Consider the following 25,502-nt stretch of genomic DNA (forward strand, 5'->3'; position numbering starts at 1 on the left):
GACAAGGCTTGCTCTAAGCCCTAATTTGGGTGGGCAGGAAAGAACGTCTCTGTGGTTGCTTCATTCAGCGTAAAATGGCCATAGTTCAAAAAGCATAGGCTTTGACCAATTCGATCCCCAAAGAAACAGGGTTTCACTTTTGCCGGTTTCAGAAGTCTGAGACTGGGCTTCTAAAGGTGCACTGTGATGGTTGGCCAGTTTTAGACTTTTTAAAAGCAAGAACTATTTTTCAGGCTGAGGGCCACTTTCTTTTCTGGACAGGCTTCTGGTGTGCGCATGCCAGCAGTGAGCAAGAACGGAGGCAAAATTAGGAAGAGCAATGAATGTAAATTTACCTTGGTAGGGTAAGCCAGTTTCTGCACCCACTCATGCACACCCCTTTGTCCTCCATCCATGAAGCAAGAATGAATAGTTCAATTATCTTGAATTCTAGTTCAAGGACAGATTCCAGGCAGGCAAAAGTACTCAGAGAGAGCACAAAGCAGAGCCAGGGTGGCTGGGGAGGAGGTATGGCCTGGGGAGGGCTAGGTAGTGAGGCCTGAGGTACCTGGCCCCTGTATTAAAGGGGCAGAAGATGCTTCTACTTTCAAGAACGCTTCCTCTTTAAGACAGTCTTCAGAAAATGTATCACTATTAAACTATTTCACAATCCTTGCCGACAGGGGGGATCCTTTCTATTTTGCCTGCCATATCTAAGTGGAAGGAAACAAGTTCTTGCCTTAATCATTTCCGTTTGGTTCATGTATTACTTCGTCCCCAGATGCAATTAGAATAGCAATGGCTCTTGCTCCTATTATATAGTGCCACCTGTGTGCCAGGCATTGGACTGGACTAGCTGTGCCCCAAGGGCAACGTTTTAATCATTTTAATGTAGTGAAAATTAGATTGCAACAGACAGACATTATCAGAATGGAGGATGTGGAGAAGCCAGGAACTGGCAATCAGCAGAGGGGATGAAATAGACGAAGACAGGCACAGAAGAGCAATAACAGAGACGCAGAGAGGAGAAGCTAAATTGCCAGAAATAACAGTTATGTGGTAGATATGGGCAGTTCAGTCTGTTTCTGGTCCAGGTTACTGTCACATGTGTTCATTCATCAGTCCCTTTCATTCTGCTTCCACATTCACACACACACACACACACACACACACACACACACACACACAAATTCACACTTGAGTACATGTAGTATATTTGAATGTACTTTCTCTTAAAATATGTAAGTTGCATGGTTAATGTGCATAACAAGCAACCGCTTCGCACATTCAGCAGCACTCTGGGAAAATGTACATGTAATCTTTCCATGAAGAAGGAATACTGTACATTCCCCAGCCAATATAAATAAGTAGCTAATTGCCACAAATTCAAATACAAAAAAAAATGCAATGTAATAAACTGTCATATTAATCAGAAATAGGACCTATTTTGGCAAATAAACTACACACACACACACACACACACACACACACACACACAACTTAGATCATAAGGTAATGATAGAATGGTTTGGGAAAGACTTTGTTTAAAACAACAGGAATGAAACCTGGTTCTTAAGAAGGAAAGCTTTATGGTGAAAAGTAAACTGAACTGAACTGGATGCTTTATGAAACATTGCTCTTGCTGGTGAAATAATACAGTATATTGCATGACATTTTAAAATGGCAAGGTTTTAATTTTTTTTAATGTGGTGAAAAATTAGATTAGTTTTAATGTCATGTTTTATTTGCTCGAAACGGAATGTGGATCTGGGGAGCCATATAACCATACTTGATATTTCTTTGAAAATGTTCATTTACCTAATTGTAAAGATTTGTTGCTGCATACCCTGTAGTATTGTTTTGTGAAGCAAAAAAGCTTTGAAATTGACAGCCAACATTTTCTCCATGTGCAAGCTAGTGCATAATGTGCAAATGAGAGTTTAAAATGTCCTACATTACTTTTGATTTGCAAAGGCCAGGGTGGCATCTAATACTGCAGAATGCTCAAATGGCTCGTGGGTGTTGCTTCGGAATGCAAGAGAAAGCTCAAAGACATTTCAACGGTGTTCCAATACAGTGGTGCAGTTTAGGCATCATTGCATGAACCAACATAAGGGAGAGTGGGGCTGGTCTGCCTCCAATATCCCTGCCAGTAGTCATTGAGGGGGGCTGCTTACTAGGCTTCCTAATGCAGGGATCACCACTGGTTACCAAGAGGGGGAGTGGTCAAACTGCGCACACAGTGACAACCTTTCCACCACCTCATCCCTTCCCCTCTCCCTCTCGGTAACCGGTAGTGACCCCAGCATGGGAAACCAGGTAAGCAGTATAACCCCAACTTGCCCTGTCCCACTGACCACTGTGGGCCCCAGAATATGCCGCTCTCACCCTGGCCTTTAAGTAGAAAGCCAAAGGGGGTGACCAAATCATCCATCATGTTTTCTTTTGTTTGTGACCTCATGAGGAACAGAGCAGAAGCAAAGTGGTGGTGGTCTAAGTGGACAATTGGCCTGACCTAGTACAACAGTAAGAGTTATTCGGCAGTGGAACAGACTCCCATGAGAGGTGGTGGACTCTCCTTCCTTGGAGGTTTAAGCAGAGGTTGGGTGGCCATCTGTCATGGATGCTTTAGCTAAGATTCCTGCATTGCAGAGGGTTGGACTAGATGAGTCTTGGGTCCCACCCAACTCTAAGATTCTTTGAAAAGTCTTAGTAGCTTATCTGAGCATATCAGGTTGTGCTACTGGTCAGCTGGACCCTGGTTCCATATGGAAGAAAAAACATTCAGACTTCAAAAATGATTATTTATCTCCCCTAACACCTTCCAAGAAAACAACAAAGGTCATTGGCAATGCAAACTGGTTCTGAGGGAGGAAGAGGACAGAAGAAGATAGCCATTGCTATTTAGAATCATAGAGATGGAAGAGACCACAAGGGCCATCCAGTCCAACCCCCTGCCAAGCAGGAAACACCATCAAAGCATTCCTAACAGATGGCTGTCAAGCCTCTGCTTAAAGACCTCAAAAGAAGGAGACTCCACCACACTCCTTGGTAGCAAATTCTACTGCCGAATAGCTCTTACTGTCAGGAAGTTCTTCCTAATGTTTAGGTGGAAGCTTCTTTCTTGTAGCTTGAATCCATTGCTCTGTGTCCGCTTCTCTGGAGCAGCAGAAAACAACCTTTCACCCTCTTCTATATGACATCCTTTTATATATTTGAACATGGCTATCATATCACCCCTTAACCTTCTCTTCTCCAGGCTAAACATACCCAGCGCCCTAAGCCATAAGGCATCGTTTCCAGGCCTTTGGCCATTTTGGTTGCCCTCCTCTGGACACGTTCCAGCTTGTCAGTATCCTTCTTGAACTGTGGTGCCCAGAACTGGACACAGTATTCCAGGTGAGGTCTGACCAGAGCGGAATACAGTGGTACTATTTAGACCAGTGGGGAGCTCTTTCCCCATAAAGTCAGTTAGGGGTCACATCTGATGGTGGCAGAACCAGATCAGATGATAGGTTTAGACAGAGCCCAAAGTGGACAAAGTTTGCAGCCCTCCCTCTCTTGCCACCCCTTCCCTCCTTCCCACTCACCCGCCCACAAACTCACATACTTTCTCTCTCATGCTCAGTCTGCGGTTCCCCATCTCTCCATCTGTTTCACCTTTCTCCCCTCCTTAAGTGATCCCTTGCAGAAGATCACATGTGGTCCCCAAGCTGCAGGTTCTTCTCCCAACGTTTATTGGTTTATGTATTCCTTTTACTGCAAATTGTATGAGAAATGCATACAGAGGTCCTTGAAGTGGGCACAGCTGGGATGGGAGGAAGAGAAACCACAGAGCCTGTGGGGACCAGGAGGTGGGAGAAGGAGGTCTTTGTCCAAACAGCAATTATGACAATCTCTGTCAAAGCCATAATACTTCAGATGGAAATAACCATTGCAGTCAATTGAAACTAAAACAGAAGTTTTTGGCAATGGAAACCAATTAGTTTTCCTATATTGGAAAATGACCAGGGCACAGGTTCACAGAAGTGAAATTTTGAAGTGGCCTCTTTACAGCAGTTCAGGGAGCAAACATAACCTCATTAGTCTTTAAATGGTGCTCAATATTTGAGCGGTTTATTGTGTGATTAATTTTAACCTGGGTTGGAGTTTTATTTTTAAGGGAGAATATATTAAGGGCAGGAAGCAGTTTTTTACTAACACTTTGACGCTGTTTTCATATGATTAAGGCATCAGAGACAGTTATATAGCTAGAGGTATTGGACAAATGTCTCATGTGAAAACTGAAGATGTGGGTGGCACAGTTCACTCGCAGTTCCTTAGTAAATGTTCCTTTCCCTTCAGGCACCACTGAGATGGATGAAATGTCAAACAACAGCTCCTGTAGCTTTCTGATTGTGACACTCTATAATTTGTATGATTTTACACTGTGTGTGTTTTTTTTTTAATGATGCTGGCTAATGTGATATAATTCTTTGGCTGTGAAGGGTCTGACTGTGAAAGATCTTGCTACATAATTTTAAAGTGTCCTCGAGTCCTGTGGGGACACCCACAGCAGAGATCCCAAAGTGCTCGTGCTTCAGTTCTACTTCACACTGGAAGCAGATGTCTTTTCCCGTAGATAGAACAACAATAACAACAATTCTACTACAGTCATACCTCATGTTGCTTCTGCTTCAGGTTATGTCTTTTCAAGTTGCATCCCGTGGCAACCCGGAAGTACCAGAACAGTTACTTCCGGGTTTCATCACTCGCACAGAAGCGCTAAATCATGCTGCGCACGTGTGCAAACATGTTGCTTATGGATGCAAATGCTTCGAGTTGCGGACGTGCCTCTGGGACGGATTACGTCTGCAACTCGAGGTTCCACTGTACTGGTAAACTCACTGCCCATGTCACTCCCAAGTAATATGAGGTGACCATTGTGGTTGGAATTACTCCGTCAACATGGAATGTCCCTCAACCAGCAAGAGTGATGATCCAGTCAGCACCCCCCCACACACACACACACCAGCTCTATGCTCATTTAAATTCTTCTCAGAAAAGTGTCTCTACTTTGGTACCACCCAAAGGAAGCATTGTTATGCACACCCACACAAATACATGTTTTTCTCTTTAAAAAATAACACAAACACCAAAAGTTTTGAACCACTTTAAATCTTATTACTATCCATTGTTTATTAAATATGAGGTTGCCATACCTGCAGTGTGGAGGTTTGAAGTTTGTTTCACTCGTCTCGAAATCTGGTATTATTACATAACTAAAGGTAAAGGTAAAGGACCCCTAGACGGTTAAGTCCAGTCAAAGGCGACTATGGGGTTATGACGCTCATCTTGCTTTCAGGTCAAGGGAGCCTACGTTTGTCCACAGACAGATTTCTGGGTCATGTGGCCAGCATGACTAAACTGCTTCTGGTGCAATGGAACACCGTGACAGAAACCAGAGCAGATGGAAATGCTGTTTACATAACTATGAACTACACACATAGGCCCCAACAGCTCTGTATCGCAGTACCATACCACTTTAAGCAGTCATGGCTTCCCACAAAGAATCCTGGAACTTTTGTTTGTTAAGGGTACTGAGAGTTGTTGTGAAACCAGTTCATCTTGCGGAGCTACAGTTCTCAGAGTGGTTTAACAGTCAGTCCCTCTTCCCAGGGAACTCTGGGAAATGTAGCTCTGTGAGGGAAATAGGGGTCTCCTAACAGCTCTCAACTTCCTTAACAAACAACAGTTCCCAGGATTCTATGGAGGAAGCAGTGACTATTTAAAGTGGTGAAATACTGCTTTAAGTGCAGATACATGCATAGATGCTGAGAGATGTGAAAGAGAATTGGGGTTTCTGGGGGCTGCCAAACAGGCAAACTCGGAGAAATTGGAGAAATTGTAGTTGTTCTCGTGGATTGTGGCTCTCTTATGTAGGTAACCTGTGATTTTATAAGGTTTGATCCCAATGGTATAATAAATCTGTCTAGTTATTGTTGCCTGAAAGGTTCTCTCATTTCCAGAATGCACCTGATGTGCAGTCATGTTTTAACTAAACAACTGCTCTTTCAGCAGTTCCATGGCTCCTCAACCATTATAGTGTCATTGTTATTGCAGAGTGAAGTATTCCTCCCTCTGAGTTGGCGATGCACTTTTCAGCTCTGTGAGTTTCCCCATGGAAACAGGGCACACAGTTCCATACTTCATTATTGGAGCCCCTTCTAACATGTGTAACTGGATCATTAAATCACATTAAAAATTAGATAGTCTCTGCATGCTGTAGTCAAGCATTAGCAGTAATATCAGGTAGCCTGAAAAACAGGTGAGTTTTAATGTTTTCTGTCTGAAGGAGGTGGCACTGGGAGGGTTTTAAAAACACAAACAGCAAGGTTTTCCTCAACACTAAAGGCACAAGTCTGTGGCTTGATCAACATGGCTTCTGCTTCTGAACACCCTTGCTGTTTCTCTGGAAACAGTTGCTAGTCTCTAATGTCACACGAACAATGGACTAACATTTCTGCTAATGTTGTATCTGAAGGTCACAGGGTGAACTTCTATGGCTTCATTACTTAGACACACTGGGAGTAATGAGCCCTGGAATCCCTCTAGACAGAGTATTTTGCATTTTTGAAAGTCACCAGCATAACCTGAAAATGTTGCCCCCCGATGATCTTTCTTTGTCCCAAAGGGCTAGAGATGAGAAAGAAGGAAAGAGACTGAGGATAATTTATGAGAGCAAAAACTTGGAAGGGGTACAAGGGGTGGAATTATACCAGATCTAAAAAAAACAAGTCAAAGAGGAACTAGATGTGAGGAGAAAGAGCAATGAAACAGACAACAGTGACCTAAAACCTGTCATAGCTCAACATCTAGGAAGTGACTACCTGTATCCAGGTCAGGATTGCCTGGCTTTTCTCAGCCTGAGGGAAAGTATTGTTTATTTAGCTAAAAGCTCATGCTAGCACAAAGATTAGAACTAGATTTGCCCCTCTGCTCCCCTACCCATGCCTCACACCTTTGTCATATCTGCTCTGGAGGGTTGCAGAAAACTCCAGGACCGATTTAGTGTTTACATGGAGAGGAGATAGAGAGATCATTATGTTGCACAAGGAAAAATCCTTGATTTGATGCAACAATCTGCTCAACACTACGGCTAAATATAATCTATAATTTTATATATCTGTATTTGGGTTGGATTATATATATATATTCTGTTTATCAGTTCACACATACATCCACACACAGTTTTGAGGATGTGGAAGTTAGTGGGCTGGAGGCACTATACATTAAGCTTTCTCCTCTTTATATATATAGTTTCCTTGGTGGGCCACTAGTTCCTCCACAGAAGGGGCTGGTGGAGAAGAATAGGATTACACTTGCCTTTGACCATCACAAATGTCGTCAGATTCCAGATTCCACTCCCTTGGGATATATGTGTGTGTGTGTGTGTGTGTGTGTGTAGTGATACATTGGGGCTTACACCACCTTTACAGAGTTTTCTTTGAAAGGCAGATGGAGAGTCTTCTGTGTTTCATTCCACTTTCTTTTATCATCATCATATACTATCCTTTCCTGCTGGTCATAAGAGCAAATGCAAAAGCATGCTCAATGATAAACCTGACACTCCCATTGGTCCAGTTGCACTGTCCAACCTCACACTGCCCCAGCCTCAACCAGATAAGCATCAATGATGCCAGTGTCAGGGAGATGGCTCCATCCCACCATAGAGACTCCTGCTGATTTGTATTGAATGTAAAAAGCAAGAATTAAAAAGCAACTCTCACAATAGTCTTGGATGCAAACTCCATACTTATTTCAATTGGAACATGAAAGCTGGGAATAAGGCTGAATTGTATATGAGTAGGATGGATGAATCTGCATTTTTCAGTTCTTTTCAGTTTTCCAGTCTTAAATTCTGTTCTGAATTTAAACATCAGTTTGTGTGTGTGATCATAAAAAATCTACCAGCAGTTTGGTGCATCCCCCCCCCCCCAGGATATAAACATTTTAAATGCAATTTTCCAACATATATATTTTGCAAGCAATCTTCTTGCATGTTATTTTCACTACTATGTGTATCTGAATGCCCACTTTCCCCTGATAAGGACATTTTTGTACAAATCATTTAGTTGGAGGACTGCAACACAAAACTTGGAAAAGTGTGAATTTCCAAATATAACTGTCCTGTTCCAGGGAGTATGAATTAGGAAGCTTTGTATTAAAATGTCAAACAACTGAATTTCTCCCCCATCTCTACTTAGGAATGTTCCATTGAACTCAATGGGGCTTACTTTGGCATAAACAGGTATAGGGTACCACTGTAAAACCTTTTGGAATTGTTTTCTGACTTACACCAGATGCATATTGTCTAGCATCAAGCCAGTAAGTTATTTCTGATGTCCTGCTTAGCTATTCCCTCAGCTTGCTATGTTTCCTCATCTGTTGAGGTTTACTTAAATCCACAGGAGCATATTTCATCTTTATCTATAATTCCCACATTGCTAGGCAGACGAAATTATACCAGCTACTATGCTACTTTTCTATTTGACAGGTATATTTCCAGATTTGTATCTACTTCTATTTCCCTTGCATTAGATTCTGGTTCTCAGGATGACACAATCCTTAATGTCTTCCTCCCTCCCTTCCATAATTTCTATGCAATCACATATTGGCTTCAAATACCATAAACCATTAATAAAGAAACAGCAAGTAACTTTTTAGTCACTTAAATAATAACTCACATCTTTGTTTTGTGGTTTTGGTCTCTGTGGATCTTTAAGTAATATGTTCATCGAAAACACACAATTCCAGTTTTCCTCTCTCAAATATTCTTCATATTATTTCTACAAATGGTCAGGAAGATTGGAGCAAACCACTTTTTAAATTTCACATCTGAAAGCTGCAGGTGCCTTTCCCTAGGAATATCTTATAGAGCCTTTCTTCACAAATGCGAACGGATCCAGACAGCATCTTGATGATTAAAAAGTAAGCTGCCATTATTGCATTTTGTAGTTGCAAGTGGGTGAATGAAATGAGCCATTATTTTCAGTTTACATAATGGAATGTTTTGCCTACTGTTCTAAAAAATACTTCAGGCTCTAGGTAAGGAGAATGAATGTGACATTCAATTTTTTTAAAAGACCTTTTTTGCAACAATAACTAAAGCCATTATCAAAGGTGCATATTTCTGCTACATAAAATATTGAAATACACTCCAAAGCTGCCCAAATCTTTCTGAGTTGGTTTAGATGTTTGATGTCATTTATTTTTTTCAAATATGGATCAGTGGCGCTGTGGGTTAAACCACTGAGCCTAGGGCTTGCTGATCAGAAGGTCGGCGGTTTGAATCCCTGTGACGGGGTGAGCTCCCGTTGCTTGGTCCCAGCTCCTGCCAACCTAGCAGTTCGAAAGCACATCAAAATGCAAGTAGATAAATAGGAACCGCTATAGTGGGAAGGTAAACGACGTTTCCATGTGCTGCTCTGGTTTGCCAGAAGCGGCTTTGTCATGCTGGCCACATGACCTGGAAGCTATATGCCGGCTCCCTCGGCCAATAATGTGAGATGAGCGCGCAACCTCAGAGTCGGTCACGACTGGACCTAATGGTCAGGGGTCCTTTTACCCTTTACAAATGTTATGACTTTTCTCTTCAAAGTAGTTCAAAGGCCACCTGTATAACAAACCATAATGTGGGCAGTGTACTCGTAATCTGGTGAACCGGGTTCGAGTTCCACTCCTCCACATGCACGTGATGCATGACCTTGGGCTAGTCACACTTCTGTGAAGTCTCTCAGCCTCACTCACCTCACAGAGTGTTTGTTGTGGGGGAGGAAGGGAAAGGATAATGTTAGCCACTTTGAGACTCCTTCGGGTAGTGATAAAGCAGGATATCAAATCAAAACTCTTCTTCTTCTTCTTCTTCGCATGAGTATAAACATGTGGTTTGTTACTTGTTACTTGGCTTAAGTTCTCTCATACATCTTCTCAATATCTTCCCTTTTACCTTATCTTTTCTAAAAGACTTGAATATACTTCTCTTTATTTCCATTTTAAATTGCCTTGGCTTCTCCTCCCATTTTCCTGCTGCCCAGACTGATTTCAATCTGAAGTTCTCTGGTGTCAGCTTGGACAATGAAGTTGTATCAGACATATAAAGATTATATTGCTTCCCTGAAAGCCCCACTTGGGCTTATTGCTAAGTAACAGTTCAGATTCTTATGAGCAGAGCCGTACTAGAACTTTAAAATGTTACTACAACTCTCTCTCAGAGTATGATACACTAGATTAACATGAATAGAATTAAACTGAAAGTGACCTGCCCTGGGCCTCTAACTTTCCTCCCTTCTGCTCACCTAATCACATTATACTTCCCTAATTCCCTCTCCTTCACATTCATCCACTCCCAGCAGTTTGATTGTAGTGGTTAATCTTGCATTGCTGTTCCCCACAGCAGTTCCTTAGTGGTTTCTTCAGGACATGTTCACATGTACTTCATCTTCTGAGTCATCAAATAATGTGTCCTGCACAGATGTGGAACTGTAAGGATTCCAAATAGTTTGCAAACAAGTATAGCCTGCAAAGCAATGCTCACTAACACACACACTAACACACACACACACACAGAGAGAGAGAGAGAGAGAGAGAGAGAGAGAGAGAGTACTGTATATCCATCCTTCATAGACAATTTCCTTTCTTGCTACCACAGACATTAGTAAACACAAGGTACTGTGTTCTTCTGCCCCCCAGTGGGTAGAAAATAACTCTCTGATTCAACTATCTCCAGACCATAAACCGGTGATGAAGAAATGACAACATGGTGTGTCCTTATTGAGGATTCACTATACAGTGGTACCTCGCAAGACGGATGCCTCGCGCGATGAAAGCATTTTGCGATGTTTTTGGTGACTCGCAAGATGAAGTTTTCTATGGCCGTGTTTTGCAAGACAAAGTTTTGTTGTTGTTTTTTGTCGCGGCAAACCGCGCTTCACAAGACGAAATTATTGCAAGACGAAGCGACTCGCGGAATGAATTACTTTCGTCTTGTGAGGCGCCACTGTACTAAGAATGAGTTTGAGGCCACTCAAGCAATAAAGTTGGCAAGGGTGTTAGATGTTGACCTGTATTAAAACCCTACTCCGTTTGGAACTCACTGCAAAGCCGTTGACACACCTGTGGCCTCCATTTGCCCCATTGGTAGAATAAGGATAACCATACTCCACAGGGCTGCGACTGTATAGTGAGGATTGATAAGGATTACAAAGACCCCTGCAGGAGAAAAGCACTACAACAATGTTGAATTGTATATCTGTAATTTAAAATAAATGCTCTGAAGGCACATGAGTCAGCTACCTGGCCGAAGCTAAGAAGCCCAGAGTTTCCCAGAGTTCTCTGTGAAGAGGGATTTGCTATTAAACCATTCTGGAAACTGTAGCTCTGTGAAGGAAATAGGGGCCTCCTAACAATTCGTATAACCCTTAACCAACTACAGTTCCCAAAAAATTATTTGTGGGGAGCCATGAGTGTTTAAAGTGGAATCATAGAATCACAGAATCTCAGTGCTGGGAGAGACCCCAGGGGCCCCCTAGTCCCACCCCCTGCAGTGCAGGAAGAACCCTTTAAATGTATGGTGTGGTTGTGATTTGAATGATCCCCCACTCCCTAAACTCCATTCCTGCCCACTTACACTTCTGGCCAAGGATAAGCATCAGACATGCTGGACCAATGTCACAAATCACAAATGAACACTATGTTTCACTTTGCTATTTCCCCACTGCCTGTGACATTTTCTTCTTTGCCTTTACAAACAGCAGCTGTGTTTTTCTGTTCAGTAAGCCTTTGCTTCTTTCTCTTTCTTTCTTTCTTTGCTTTTCTTTCTTTCTTTTTCTATTTTGTTCTTTCTTTTTTAAAATAAAATAAAATAAAATCCTGTCTCTAAAGAGTGTTACCCATCGTGTACATAGATTCCTCTGGCCAGGCTTTGGAATCCATATTAGGTTTCAGATATGCTGAGTTGGAATTAATACCACTGACAATTATAGCGTGAAATTGCAGCGTTGTGGATAATTAGCCATTCTTCCTATCCTGTATTTACTTAGCCAAAACCTGTTCTATAGTATTAATAGCTGAAGGCTACACATGTAAAAAGATTTTCAGTAATTAAACCTAGCTCAGGGAAAAGGGAAAAGGTTGGCTGACTTTAATTTAAGATAGTTCTCTGACGAAGAAGAAAACAGTGCAGAGTTCTCATACAGCTTGTAGACATTCACTTCCTCCTTCGGTGTGGTAAAAGGAAATGAACAGGTTTTCACCTGGGGAGGTTAAATATGCACACATCTGGTGTTGTAAAGCTGTTCCACACAGTGCCTTTTTCTGGGGGTACTATGGAGTTACTTGTTTTGTGCATAATTGGTTCTTCATATATAGAGATTTGGAAGGCATATAGGAGTTCATAGAAGTTTATAATCAATAGAAATCACACATTTGTCTTCTCAGGATATTACAACTATATACCAAATGCTAAGGGATGCGGGAGGCTCTGTGGTCTAAACTACTGAGCCTCTTGGGCTTGGCGATCAGAAGGTTGGCAGTTCAAATCCACACAACGGGGAGCTCCCATTGCTCTGTCCCAGCTCCTGCCTACCTAGCAGTTTGAAAGCACGCCAGTGCAAGTAGATAAATAGGTACCGCTGCGGTGGGAAGGCAAACGGTGTTTCAATGCGCTCTGGTTTCCATCACCATGTTCCGTTACGCCAGTAGCGGTTTAGAAATGCTGGCCACATGACCCGGAAAGCTGCCTGTGGCCAAACGGTGGCTCCCTCAGCCTGAAAGCGAGATGAGTGCTGCCTGTAACCCCAAAGTCGCCTTTGACTGGACTTAACTGTCCAGGGGTCCTTTACCTTTACCTTTTTGTACCAAATGCTAAGAAGCATAGATTGTCTGCAGTGAAGTCCTCTTACAGCAAGTGCCGTGGGCCACTTTTACATCCCTCCACTCGGTTGTGTTTTGGTTTTATGCAGTGTCTCATCACTTGGGTCATTTAATGCATGACAGCACGACTTCAATACTTCAATATTTCCTTAGCTTCATGAGTGGAATTTGGGAGGAAGATATGTTGTATACCAGGCACGTCCAAAAGGTAGATCGTGATCTACCGGTAGATCACTGGACATCTGTGGTAGACAGGGCCGTCTTAAGCGTATCTGGCGCCCCTGGCACCGTGGTGCAAAGATCCCTCTGGCGCCCCATCCCCCCACCCCGTTTCACACCACGGCTGTCTGGTGGGCGCTGCGCACAGCTCGGCACCTCCCTGGCGGCCCGGTGCCCTGGCGCATTGCGCCACCCAGCCTTGCCTTAGAGCCAACCCTGGTGGTAGATCACTGGTAGATCACTGGCTCCCCCCAAAGAAGCCCAAGAACTTTGGCTCCCCTAAAAAAGCTAAAGATTTTTTTATAATTTTTTTTATTTTCTTACTTTCACAACATACAACCATACAATAACAAACAATAAAACCTTTCTGCTCCACCAAGCTTTTGACCCCCTCCTCCCCTCCCTTTAGCAGGTAATTTATTTCACTTCCAAGAAAAAGAAAAAGAGAAGAAAAAAGCTAAACATTTTAGCCCTGCAGCCCATAAAAAGAACTCAACAACTTTGACCTGAACCCCTAAAGAACGGGCCTTCCTCTTCCGTAAAAAAAGCTCAACAACTTTGACCTAAACCCCCCCCCCAAAAAAAGGGGGTAGATAACTGCCAGTTTTTAACTCTGTGAATAGATTGCAGTCTCTTGGGAGTTGGCCACCCCTTTTTTATACTATGGCACAGGAGTAAGAGATGGGATGAAGTTGTTTTGCAGGTATGAATCTGGGAGTTTTGAAGACACCTAACCTTTAACCTTTTTGCCTCTTCCTGCTTTGGTTTTGCTGCCTCAAAGGAATGCTTTAAAAAAATAATAAAACACCACGACCACAACATGGGGAAAGGTTTATACTGCCCCTCTGTGCCTGCTGTGATTGTGATTAATGTTAGCCTTCCAAACCCCAGAGGTCGCTAATTTTATTTTGCAAAAGTGCTAATTGAATGTAAAGATGCATTTAATGTCACATTTGAGGGATCCCTGACACACCATGACAGAAGAAAAAGAGTGCAATGGGAAATGCAGGGAAATGGGAGAGACTTATCAGTGGCACAAAATGTGCAGGGGGGAGCGTCTAGTTTCCAAGGCACCCTATGTTTTGATAATCAGAGCTGCAACAGTGCTAAATTAATAAGCATGCCAGATGAATGATCAAACATCCAGAAAAGATCAACTGAATAAACCATGGTACAGTGGTACCTTGGTTTTCAAACTTAATCTGTTCCGAGAGCACGTTCGACTCCCGAAACCATACAAAAACCAAGGTGTGGCTTCCGATTGGCTGCAGGAGCTTCCTGCACTCAATCGGAAGCACTCAGATGTTCAGCCTCCGAAAAACGTTCGCAAACTTACTTCCGGGTTTGTGACGTTTGGGAGCCGATTTGTTCAGGAGCCAAGCCGTTCGAGAACCAAGGTACCACTGTATTATCTTGACTATGAACTTCAATCTGAATTAGATGCAACCATCTCTCCAAGGTGACCATACATTCTATACATTGAAAGTACATTCTTTCTCCCAAAGAATCATGGAATCAATAGTTTGTTAAGGATGCTAGGAATTGTAGCTTGGTGTGTGGGTGTGGGTGGGTGTGGGTGTGTAAATACAGTTCCCATGATTCTTTGGGGGGATGTGCTTTAAAAGTATGGTGTGTACACAGCCTGAGTTTGTAAGCTGATAAAGAAATATTTGGCAAGAAGCGATCTGTGGAGTAATACATATTTTTCTGCGGCATTTTTAATGTCTTTTTGAAAATTGAAGAGTTGGTTCTAGGATATAAAAAGGAAATTAAATATGGGGATGATGAAATGTTAGATGAAAGGAAAGCAGCTTGAAGTTTTCATATTACAAGAAGGTTGAATTACAGTAGGTATAATTTGTGCATTTCCTTTTTTTTAATCTAAAAACACATGGAGATTCTAGGATTAAAAAACAAACAAAGGAACTTTATAAATTCACTCATGTGCCAAAGGCAAAAAAAAGGTAAGATACAACTCTTGCCTTTATTTGGGTATCATGTAAGCTGCTTTCAGCCCAGTTCTCCAATATATATTCTCACAGCAATTTCATCCCTGATACAAATAAATACTTCTGCCCACTACTCTCCATTCTCCAATATCATTCAATGTGGGAAATGAACTATTTTAGTTGAATAAATTTCACTGAACGTGTTCACAAGCCTCTGAACTAAATCTGAAAGTGTTCCCATAACTGCTTGGTGAACTAAATGTGAAGTAAGTGATTAAATTCATTTTGGGGAAGACCTTCTAACAAATTCTAGGTCATCTTCATGTTCGTTCCTTCCTCTGCCCAGCAGGAAGGCTAGACTCATAGGTTTCTTTTAAAAAAAAAGCAAGTTAACAAGCAAAATGCAAAGGTAATATTGTAAGACTTATTAAGCAGATACGAAACTCCTGCTGTTGCTAAAGCCACTTAGGACTCAGCTTGTTGTCGTTTAGTCGTGTCCGACTCTTCGTGACCCCATGGACCAGAGCACGCCAGGCACTCCTGTCTTCCACTGCCTCCTGCAGTTTTGTCAGACTCATGTTGATGGCTTCGAGAACACTCAGGACTAAGCTACATGGCTGCAAATATAACGTTTTAAGTGTGTTTTAAGTACAATACACAAATGTGACACTAGATGGCGCGGGTGAGCTAAAGGCAAATTTTATATATATTTCAAAACATTTTTTTTAAAAAAAGCATTTTCACATGTTGTTTTTTTTCATATGTATGTAGATTAAGCCTTAGTCACTTAATCACTGTTGCTTAAGCAATTAGAAGGAAGGAAAGTGAGGCATACCTCACTAATTCCTACCTGCTGAAAGATTCATTCTATTTCAAAAGGATCTGTTCGCAGCAAGAAGTAAAGGTACAAGATAAAGCAAATGATGACTTCTGCCTTTAACTGCTATGTGACTGGCACAAATTAAATGGGAAAAGCATTTTCTAGTATGGAAATACACTTCTGGGGAAAACTACACCTATCAACCTTCTGTATGCCATATTACTTGTGTGCAATCCCCAATTTACTTTATGACCCTATACTTCAGTTTCTGTGCCTCTGCCTAAATGAACCCGGGTATACTCAACATCTAGGAAAGTGGAATGGAGGAAGGCAGGGGCTGGGAACTTCTTATTCAATGTGGTTGTGGCCTGCTGGACTCTTACAGACTGTATCCTGGCAGGAAGAAAGGTGTGTGTGTGCACGCACACACACACGCAGAAATGGCAAATGCATAATTTGCATACTGATTCAAAATAACCATCAGAATATTTGGCTGCCTGTCTCTTTACATGTTTAAAAAATGTTGTCTAAGTCACATTAAACACACACACACACATACTTGAAGAGCAATAATCATGCAGTATTCTTTGAATAAGAAGGGAAGATTAAAACCTGCAGGAGTCCCACACTACACAGAATTACTAAAAGAATTTTGTGACACAAAGAAAATGCAAGGAGCCCATACTCCACATCGAGGAATTGCCTACTGTGTCACAGCAAGAGATGAGCTCAGACTACATGGCTAAATGCTTGCCCTGTATATACACAGCAGTTTCAATGGCTTCCAAATTAGGTCCCTTTATACTCTACCAATGAAATGCTGTACAATTGGGTAATTTTATGACACACCTAGGAGTGACTATTTTAATCGTAAAGTGAAAAATAAAGTAAGAACTGGCACAAAAGGTTAAGATATTGTCAAGGCTGAGAATGAATGCACACACACACACACACACACACACACACACACCTCACAAGAGCTTATCTGGGCAAATCAGTAGCAATCAGCTAAAAGAAAGGAAAAAGCAGAGACTCCGATATCCCAAACTGTGAAGCCAACAGAAGGAACAAAACCAGAGAGAAACCATGCTGAGATATCAAATGGAGGCTGCCTGCGACCCACAGAGAATATTTGTTACAGCTAAAGTGGGAACCTAGGAAATTGTCAGTTCTGGAGACCAAGGGAAAGACCAAAAAATAAAATAATGAGCAGGAACATAGAACAGGGCTGCATTGGCTTATTGTCAGAACTACATTTTCTACACGTTGTCATGTTGCCTAATTAACTGCATCTTAGCTTCATAGTAAAAGTCAAGGTTGCTGTTTTGCTATTGCTGCATGCATCTTAAATAAGTTATGTTAAATTTCTCAGGCAAATTTAATTAAACAGGCCACTTATATGTGACCACAGAAATCAAGGGTTATATCACTTTACAGCAACACATTCAACGACAGGTCTGAATACAAAAGCATATTGCCGTCACATCGGAAAGAAGACTCGAGGCAAACAGCATTATGGGTAACCGTGTTATATTTATTAAAATGTAACAAAACAGAGAATCTGGAAATGAACCAGATGGAAGAAATTAACCCAATCAAATATGTCTGTGCTGAGGATTTGTAATAAATGGGAGGACACAATCCCTCTTATTTCTTGAGCAAGCCTGCAGTTGCATGCTGTGGTCATGCAGCAAGTTTTCTTAAGATTCCTCCCCGCTGTTGAGTGCACCTTGGGTGCGCGAACCTGACATGTAGACCACGGCTCCACTGGCCAATGTTCACCCCAATGTGCCTGCCAGATCAATCCTCACAAAAAGGCTGAGATATCAACACTAGCATTTCTTAAACCCTACCCGGATTAAATGCCAGTTAAACCAAATTCTAAAACACCATTCCAGCCAGGCAGACAACACTCAACAGAGTGACATAGGCAAAAAAGAGGAGACCCAAGGACTGTTAGGAGCTCCTCCTAAAATTGATGCTCAGTACCTGACAAAAGACAACTAGCGGCACCCACCCTGGTGGGAGGGTGGGTTTCAAAAGGGGGAAGAGTCATAGTTGCCAAGTCTCCTGCTGAAAAATGTGGGATCAGCAGCGGCGCATGTCCGGACATGTGTGGAAGCGACTTCCGGTGCCACGCTACCCATGTCTGGGCACCGGAAATCGGGTGGCGCCAGGACCCAAAATAGAGCCTCCCTGGCAGGTAAGAAATCCAGGGGATTTACAGGATTTTTCCCAATCTGGGCTGCCAGCGGGAAACGGTTTAAAATACGGGGGTTTCCCGCGAAAAACGGGAGACTTGGCAGCTATGGGAAGAGTGGGGGATGGAGTCGGCATAAATAGTCTGGTCTCCACCTCTTCCTTATTGGGCAAAGTGCCCCACATGCCAAACTACATCTCTTCCCCTGGAGGAAACCAATTATCCTCTTTTTCCAGGGGAGGAGGGTATTGTAAATACACTCCACTTAGAGGTGGGGATGGCATTCACATGCAAATAGATATTTATGTCTCAAATTGATTGCAACTTAGCAATTCCCCCCCCCACACACACACACCCTGAATGAATACCATGGAGGAACATATGTGAGCATGGAGGAAGGAATGTTTACGTACAGAAAAGTTATGTACGCTTTCAATGTGCATTAAATGTATGGTGTATGCAGCCTTGATTTGGTGGGATGTAATCTATTGGCTGTGGACCCAGGTGGCGCTGTGGTTAAACCACTGAGCCTAGGGCTTGCTGATCAGAAGGTCGGCGGTTCGAATCCCTGTGACGGGGTGAGCTCCCGTTTCTTGGTCCCAGCTCCTGCCAACCTAGCAGTTCGAAAGCACGTCAAAATGCAAGTAGATAAATAGGAACCACTACAGCGGGAAGGTAAACGGTGTTTCCATGTGTTGCTCTGGTTTGCCAGAAGCGGCTTTGTCATGCTGGCCACATGACCTGGAAGCTATACGCTGGCTCCCTCGGCCAATAATGCGAGATGAGCGCGCAACCCCAGAGTCGGTCACGACTGGACCTAATGGTCAGGGGTCCCTTTACCTTTACCTTTAATCTATTGGTACAGTCAAATGCAATGTTCCTTATTTCGCTGGTGTGGGTACGGGCATGGTGACATCCAGTCAGTGTAACTTCATGTTCCGCTGGTCTGGAGCGCCCTCCCCCTGCATGTGATCTGGGAGATGGGCTTAATAACTATTATTCATCACACCTTGCCCTGCATCCTGAAACTTCTCTTTTTCATCACCTGATCTCCCTATCTCGCCTCATCTCATTAATAAATGATAAAGAAATTAGTGGTGCCTGATGTGGAACAGGACTCAGGAACCTAGAAAATATATACATTTTGAGGGAGGGAGGGGACCATAATATTTTAGTTGTTGAACCAGAAGTGTGTGGAAAATTGGAAGGCAGAACTATAGCATTTGTTTTAAAATAAAGGGCATTTTTACTTTCCTGTGGTGTACAATAAACATACGCTTGACTGATCAATAATAGTGTTCCAGCAGAGGATGTTGGGTCAGCAGACAGAATTTATACTAATGCTAACTTCCATCACCATCAAATCAATTGTGTTGGTAATCACATTTGATCTAAATTAACAGGTGTAAAATGATTAAGAACGCTTCTCCATTATCAGCATGATGCAATGAGGGGAGGGGAGGGGGGCAGAGAGAGAGAGTCGGTACTGATCTTTGGAAATATTTTAACCGTTGCTCTGAAACAAGGAAGTTAGTTTCCTCTATGATGCCAGGGTAGGAGAAATGGAATCTGTCAGTCATTAAAATGGAAGGCATATAGCACTGGGGCTGTCTGCAGAAGAAATTGGATTTCTGTGTCTGGGTCCTCCTGATTCCTTTTTATTCCACAAAGCAAATTGCTTTGCTGTACCTTCAGAATAAAACAGGAAAGGCTTCAGCTGACAGAGATAACATTAAAAGCTCATTAGGAGCCATGCATTGTATTCTCTACTGAACAATGTATATTAGGAGACCAGCTCTTGTAAAAGGCAAAACTCATTTTCAAAGCGTTATGCAATGCTAGGTGAATGCCACTAACCTTTTTTTAGCCCCCAGTGTATTCTCCCACACCGTTTTCATTTTCTTTCTGTCCAAGACATCACATTTTAACATTTTATTGACAAGTTATTTTCTTTCAGAAAAAGAAGAAGTTAGGCTACAGGAATCCATTCATGACCAAACAAGTATTTAAATGATTTCAATAAATTTCTCTGTGCACCCACACAAAGCTTGATGTTGTTGAGTATTTGTTTATACTTGTGTGCGTGTATAATTTTTATGACCCGTATCAACCAACTTCATGCATTATTTCTGCCCCTGATACATCTGCACAGAAGGTGCAAAGAACATAGGAAGGGGACCCGGGTGTCTGAGCATCCATGGAAAGGTAGAATGTAAATGTATAAATCAATCAATTCTGAACAATGATGAATGAGCTAGCTAGTCTACCAAATGGATGGTTTGCTTGCATGAAAACATAGAGATATATTAGATGAAGCTCTTAGGAGCATTTAAAATCAGAGTGGTCCAACTTTTTATACCAAGAGGACTGCAAGAGTGCAAAACACCCCATTCTGCCTTCCACCCCTTTTGTGACATCTTTCTGACATTTTCAGTGTTATGCGCATGTGCATAAATGGGCAGCTGTCTGTTCAAAACAGTGAAAACATTAAGGACACCTCCAGACTGCCAGGATTTGTGGGGAGGGATTCAAGTGCATTCCAGAACTTTAGGTTTGCACGGCCATCATTAATCCTCCAATCATGTTTTCTCTGTGAATCAGACTTTTCCTATGGCACCTGAAGGATATTCTAAAATAGATAGATAAATGACTAAGTAAATAAATACCCATGTCAGACAAACCTACCCACCACAAACCAGGTGACGGCCACAATCCTCTACACACATACCTGTGAGTAATATTCGCAGAAAATAATGGAACCTACTTCCGATTAGACATGGGTTAGGATTGCCATGTAGGGGAGATCTTTAAGCAGAACCTTGTTTCTCTGGGAATTTGGCTATTATTGGATCCATACCCTTGTATTAAAAGAAACAAAATCACACAAAAAAGGTTATCAGCCACAAGGGGCTGAATAAATTACTTAGCTTAGGTGTGAGTATATATTAAGTTGCCATGTTTATTAGGAATAAATATATACATATATCATATCAAGCAGCCTCATGGTAGCTCATTTCAAACCTTTGATAGCATGAAGTCATCTTTTGGGGCTAATTTCTGTCTTTCTTTTTTACTTCTACTATTTATCTTTCCAATAAAGTTTAATAAAACTTGGGGATTTGATTCACTAAATGGTAGGCGATAAAAGAAGTGTTGGAGCCAAAGCTCTTGGCTTTTGCTTTAAAATATTTAACTTCAGTGCAGATGTTTCAGCAGATAGAGGGGTTGGCTTTACCTGAAACACATGGATCCAAATCAGAGCTCAGACATGGATTCCCTCATTGGGTGGTCTTACTTAACATGGTCTTTGACCCTCAATTTAACACCTCGAAATGGAACAGTAATTAGCTGTAGTGCTATAACTGGATTTTTTCCCCTGAAGATTGTCAAATTTATAATTGTGCCTGCCTGCATCACGCCTAATTTTAACTCTGTTGCTGGGGTGGCCAACAGGAACTTAAAAGAAGACTTAGATCAGGGAGATCAGCGGTGTCAGAGAGGAGGTTAAACACCCCTCTTCAGAGTGCCATCATGGGTCAGATTGAAACTGGATCCTCTATGAGCCATTTAGAATAATAAAAAAGGGGGAAAGATGATGGTGAAAAGCCAGAAAATTATCATTGATCTCCTGGAGATTGCATCATGTGTGGTTTGGCCCTGAACCTTGGCAGTCGCAGTAATGTATTGCTAATACTAAGTCTGGAATCCTGTGGAAGAGAAGGGAATCCAGCATATTTATATAACCTTGGACTCAGTAACAATGGCTCCAGGACATCCTTTGCTTCTTTAACCCATTTCCTAGGTCCAACCTGTGCTCAAGTGGAGAGGGGGGTATCAGCAGGGGCAGCCAATATGGTGCTCACCAGAAGTTGCTAAATGCCAGCTCCCATTAATCCCAGCCAGCAAAGCCAATGATCGGGGATATTGGGAAGTATAGTCTAATAGCATCTGGAGGACACCCTCAGATAACTCTGTTTTGCTCTATTTTGCCCCTAGAAACCTGAGACCACAATTGGGAAATCACACACACACACACACACACACACACACACACACACAATGTGGTCCGACAGCAAAAATAGAGAAAGAATGTGGGATAAAAGGTGGTGGCAGAGAATGCAGGGAGGTGGCAGAAAGAGGGGTATGTGAAAGAGAGAAGTTGGGTCCTGGGTGCTTTTTTGCTTGGGCCCAACCTGACCGCACTGTGGCATGCAGCTCCTGGCAGACTGCCTCCAAGAGAACACAGCCATCAATAGGAAATGGGTTTTCCTGCTGCTAGATATCCCCAAAGAGCAAAACTCCTTATATGCAATCTGGGGGTGCAGTTTGTTGGTCAGTGTTAGAACACAAGACAATGGCATCTCAAGTCCACTGTCCAATTCTCACAGTGGCCAACCAGCAAGTGAGAAACCAGCAAGCAAGCAGGACTTCTGAGCACAAGAGCACCCTTGCCTCCTGTGGTTTCAAGCAACTGGTATTGAGAAACATTTGCTGCTTCTGACCATGGAGACAGTGTTCTGGGATTGTTCTGCCATGATGCAGAAAATAAAAATGACAGGTCTTGGAAAAAGTGAGAGGGGGGATGTTCTTATTTAAGTCAATTCCCAGGCAACATTGATGCCTGAAGGGATGGCAGGAGAGAAGAATGGTGCTACTTGTGTTTTTAGCTCCCTTTCTCCAGTCTCTTGGCTTTCCTCACCATCAAACAATTTAAAGCTAGGGGACCCAAAAAAGCTTCTCCAAAACCACCATTTCCTCCATTGAGGTAGATTTCTCTCTTGCCGTGGCCACTAGCGTCAACTCATGCACTATTCTTCCATGCAACGAACTGAACAGCAGTTAGCAGATCTTTACGCCCACCTGAGAGGAGTCTTTGTCACCACTCCCTGCCTTACAGCTCCAATAAGACAATCTGACAAGTCTGAGGAACTTCACTCTCTCCACTGTCCGAGCTACCAGAGTGGTGAGATCAAAATGAGAGCTTCAGCTCAGAGAGAACAGATTCAGAAAGGCCCTCAGGGGAAGGACAGAATTGCCTCATGGAAAGAAATTTGCCTCTCCCAACTGCTCTACACTGGTTCAACTTTCCCTGTGTGCTCGCTTATAAAATTACAGGAGACTGCCTCTAAGGGGGAAGGTGAAGCATAGACTCACAGCTGTCAGTTAATGGTCACTTGCAGTGACCTTAGTGCTTGTATTTGTAGGTTCATAGTCAAAGGAGACAACTTCCCCAAAGTTTTTTACAGTTCATAAATAAGGTGGCTGCCTTTTCCCCTCACAGACAAATGAGCAAAGGAATATTATCAAAACCAGTCATCCCTAGGAGATATTGCTGTGGCTACATGGTTTTCAATGCATAGCAGAAGACCCATGTGCTAACTGGCCACTCATGAGGGACTGGAATTGCTTTCTGAAAAGCACTAAGTGAAGACAGAGATACAATCCTCAGGTCAATTTCTAAGCATTCAAAGCATGGGTCACCTCATGCAGTGTATTTTTTAAAAAAGCTTAAAAAGATGTGCAGATTTTTATTTGTTTATTTGATTATTAATTTTCCAATTTACACATTACATCTATACAACTCTTATCTTAATTTTACATAGACTTCCCGGCTTATCTTCCATTGACATCCTACTTCAAATCCTTGGTTTGCTACAACTCCTTACATTATCTCTTTTCTCCCTTTATTGTTTCCCTTTTCTTTTCCTTTGTCTTGTATGAGCTTTCTGTGTGCATGCACACTCATACCAGTGCAAACTTAGTTGGTCTCTAAGGTGCTACTGGAAGGAATCTTTTTCTAAGGTGCTACTGGAAGGAATTTTTTATTTTGCTTCAACAAACTCTATTATTCAACAAACTATATTGTTCCTTTGTTGGAACAATCCTTTCTTTCCAATTTTTTGAATAAGTTATCCTTGTGCAGATTTTGTAGGGCGTGTGGTGTCTGTGTGTTTTGTTTTGTTTCTACTCTAAACAAAAGGAATAGGAAGGACTAGAAGGTATGTTGATGTTGTTGCTAGTGCTTAGAAAAGATTAGGGATTTTAAGTCTGCTCAATCTATCAAAATGCAGGAATTGTCATGCATATGCTGCTGTCTTCGTTGTTGTTGTTGTTTAGTCGTTTAGTCGTGTCCGACTCTTCGTGACCCCATGGACCATAGCACGCCAGGCACTCCTGTCTTGCACTGCCTCCCGCAGTTTGGTCAAACTCATGTTCGTAGCTTCGAGAACACTGTCCAACCATCTCGTCCTCTGACGTCCCCTTCTCCTACCGTAGTGCCCTCAATCTTTCCCAACATCAGGGTCTTTTCCAAGGATTCTTCTCTTCTCATGAGGTGGCCAAAGCTATTGGAGCCTCAGCTTCACGATCTGTCCTTCCAGGGAGCACTCAGGGCTGATTTCCTTAAGAATGGATAGGTTTGATCTTCTTGCAGTCCATGGGACTCTCAAGAGTCTCCTCCAGCACCATAATTCAAAAGCATCAATTCTTCGGCGATCAGCCTTCTTTATGGTCCAGCTCTCACTTCCATACATCACTACTGGGAAAACCATAGCTTTAACTATACGGACCTTTGTTGGCAAGGTGGTGTCTCTGCTTTTTAAGATGCTGTCTAGGTTTGTCATTGGTTTTCACCCAAGAAGCAGGCGTCTTTTAATTTCGTGACTGCTGTCACCATCTGCAGTGATCAAGGAGCCCAAGAAGGTAAAATCTCTCACTGCCTCCATTTCTTCCCCTTCTATTTGGCAGGAGGTGATGGGACCAGTGGCCATGATCTTGGTTTTTTTGATGTTGAGCTTCAGACCATATTTTGCGCTCTCCTCTTTCACCCTCATTAAAAGGTTCTTTAATTCCTCCTCGCTTTCTGCCATCAAGGTTGTGTCATCTGCATATCTGAGGTTGTTGATATTTCTGTAGAAAGCACTGAATGCAACTGTGGGTTGGACAGGAGAATATCCACCCCTTCCCATTATTACTGTTATAAATGCCTGCCATTTATCTCCACCCAGCACACTGCCCTACCTCCACAATTCCCCACACACCCAGAAAGGTGTATTTTACACCCTAAGTCACATGTGACATGCAGGGACTATGAAGCTGGGTCCAATGTACTCGGTGGGCAGTTTTTTAAAATCCCATCATTTTGACAGGATGTTTTTCAACCCTTTGCACTCTTACTTGGAGCTAATCATCACTGAATTACTGAGAAATAGTTTTGATTAAAAAGCTTATGAAGACCATGTTAGTAATGACTCATTTTCGATGGATTGAGCCCTTTTATCTTAATTGGTCATGTGATTTTTAATTGGGTCTTTTTGCCTTGTGCAGTGACTCAACCTTCCTTTAATAGTGTTTGTATATGGGCAAGAAAACTTGTGGGTGAGACTCAAAATCCTGCTTGCAGCCTCGCTGTGTAAACTCAACA

Source organism: Zootoca vivipara, chromosome 10 (assembly GCF_963506605.1).
Source record: "Zootoca vivipara chromosome 10, rZooViv1.1, whole genome shotgun sequence".
NCBI lineage: Eukaryota > Metazoa > Chordata > Lepidosauria > Squamata > Lacertidae > Zootoca > Zootoca vivipara.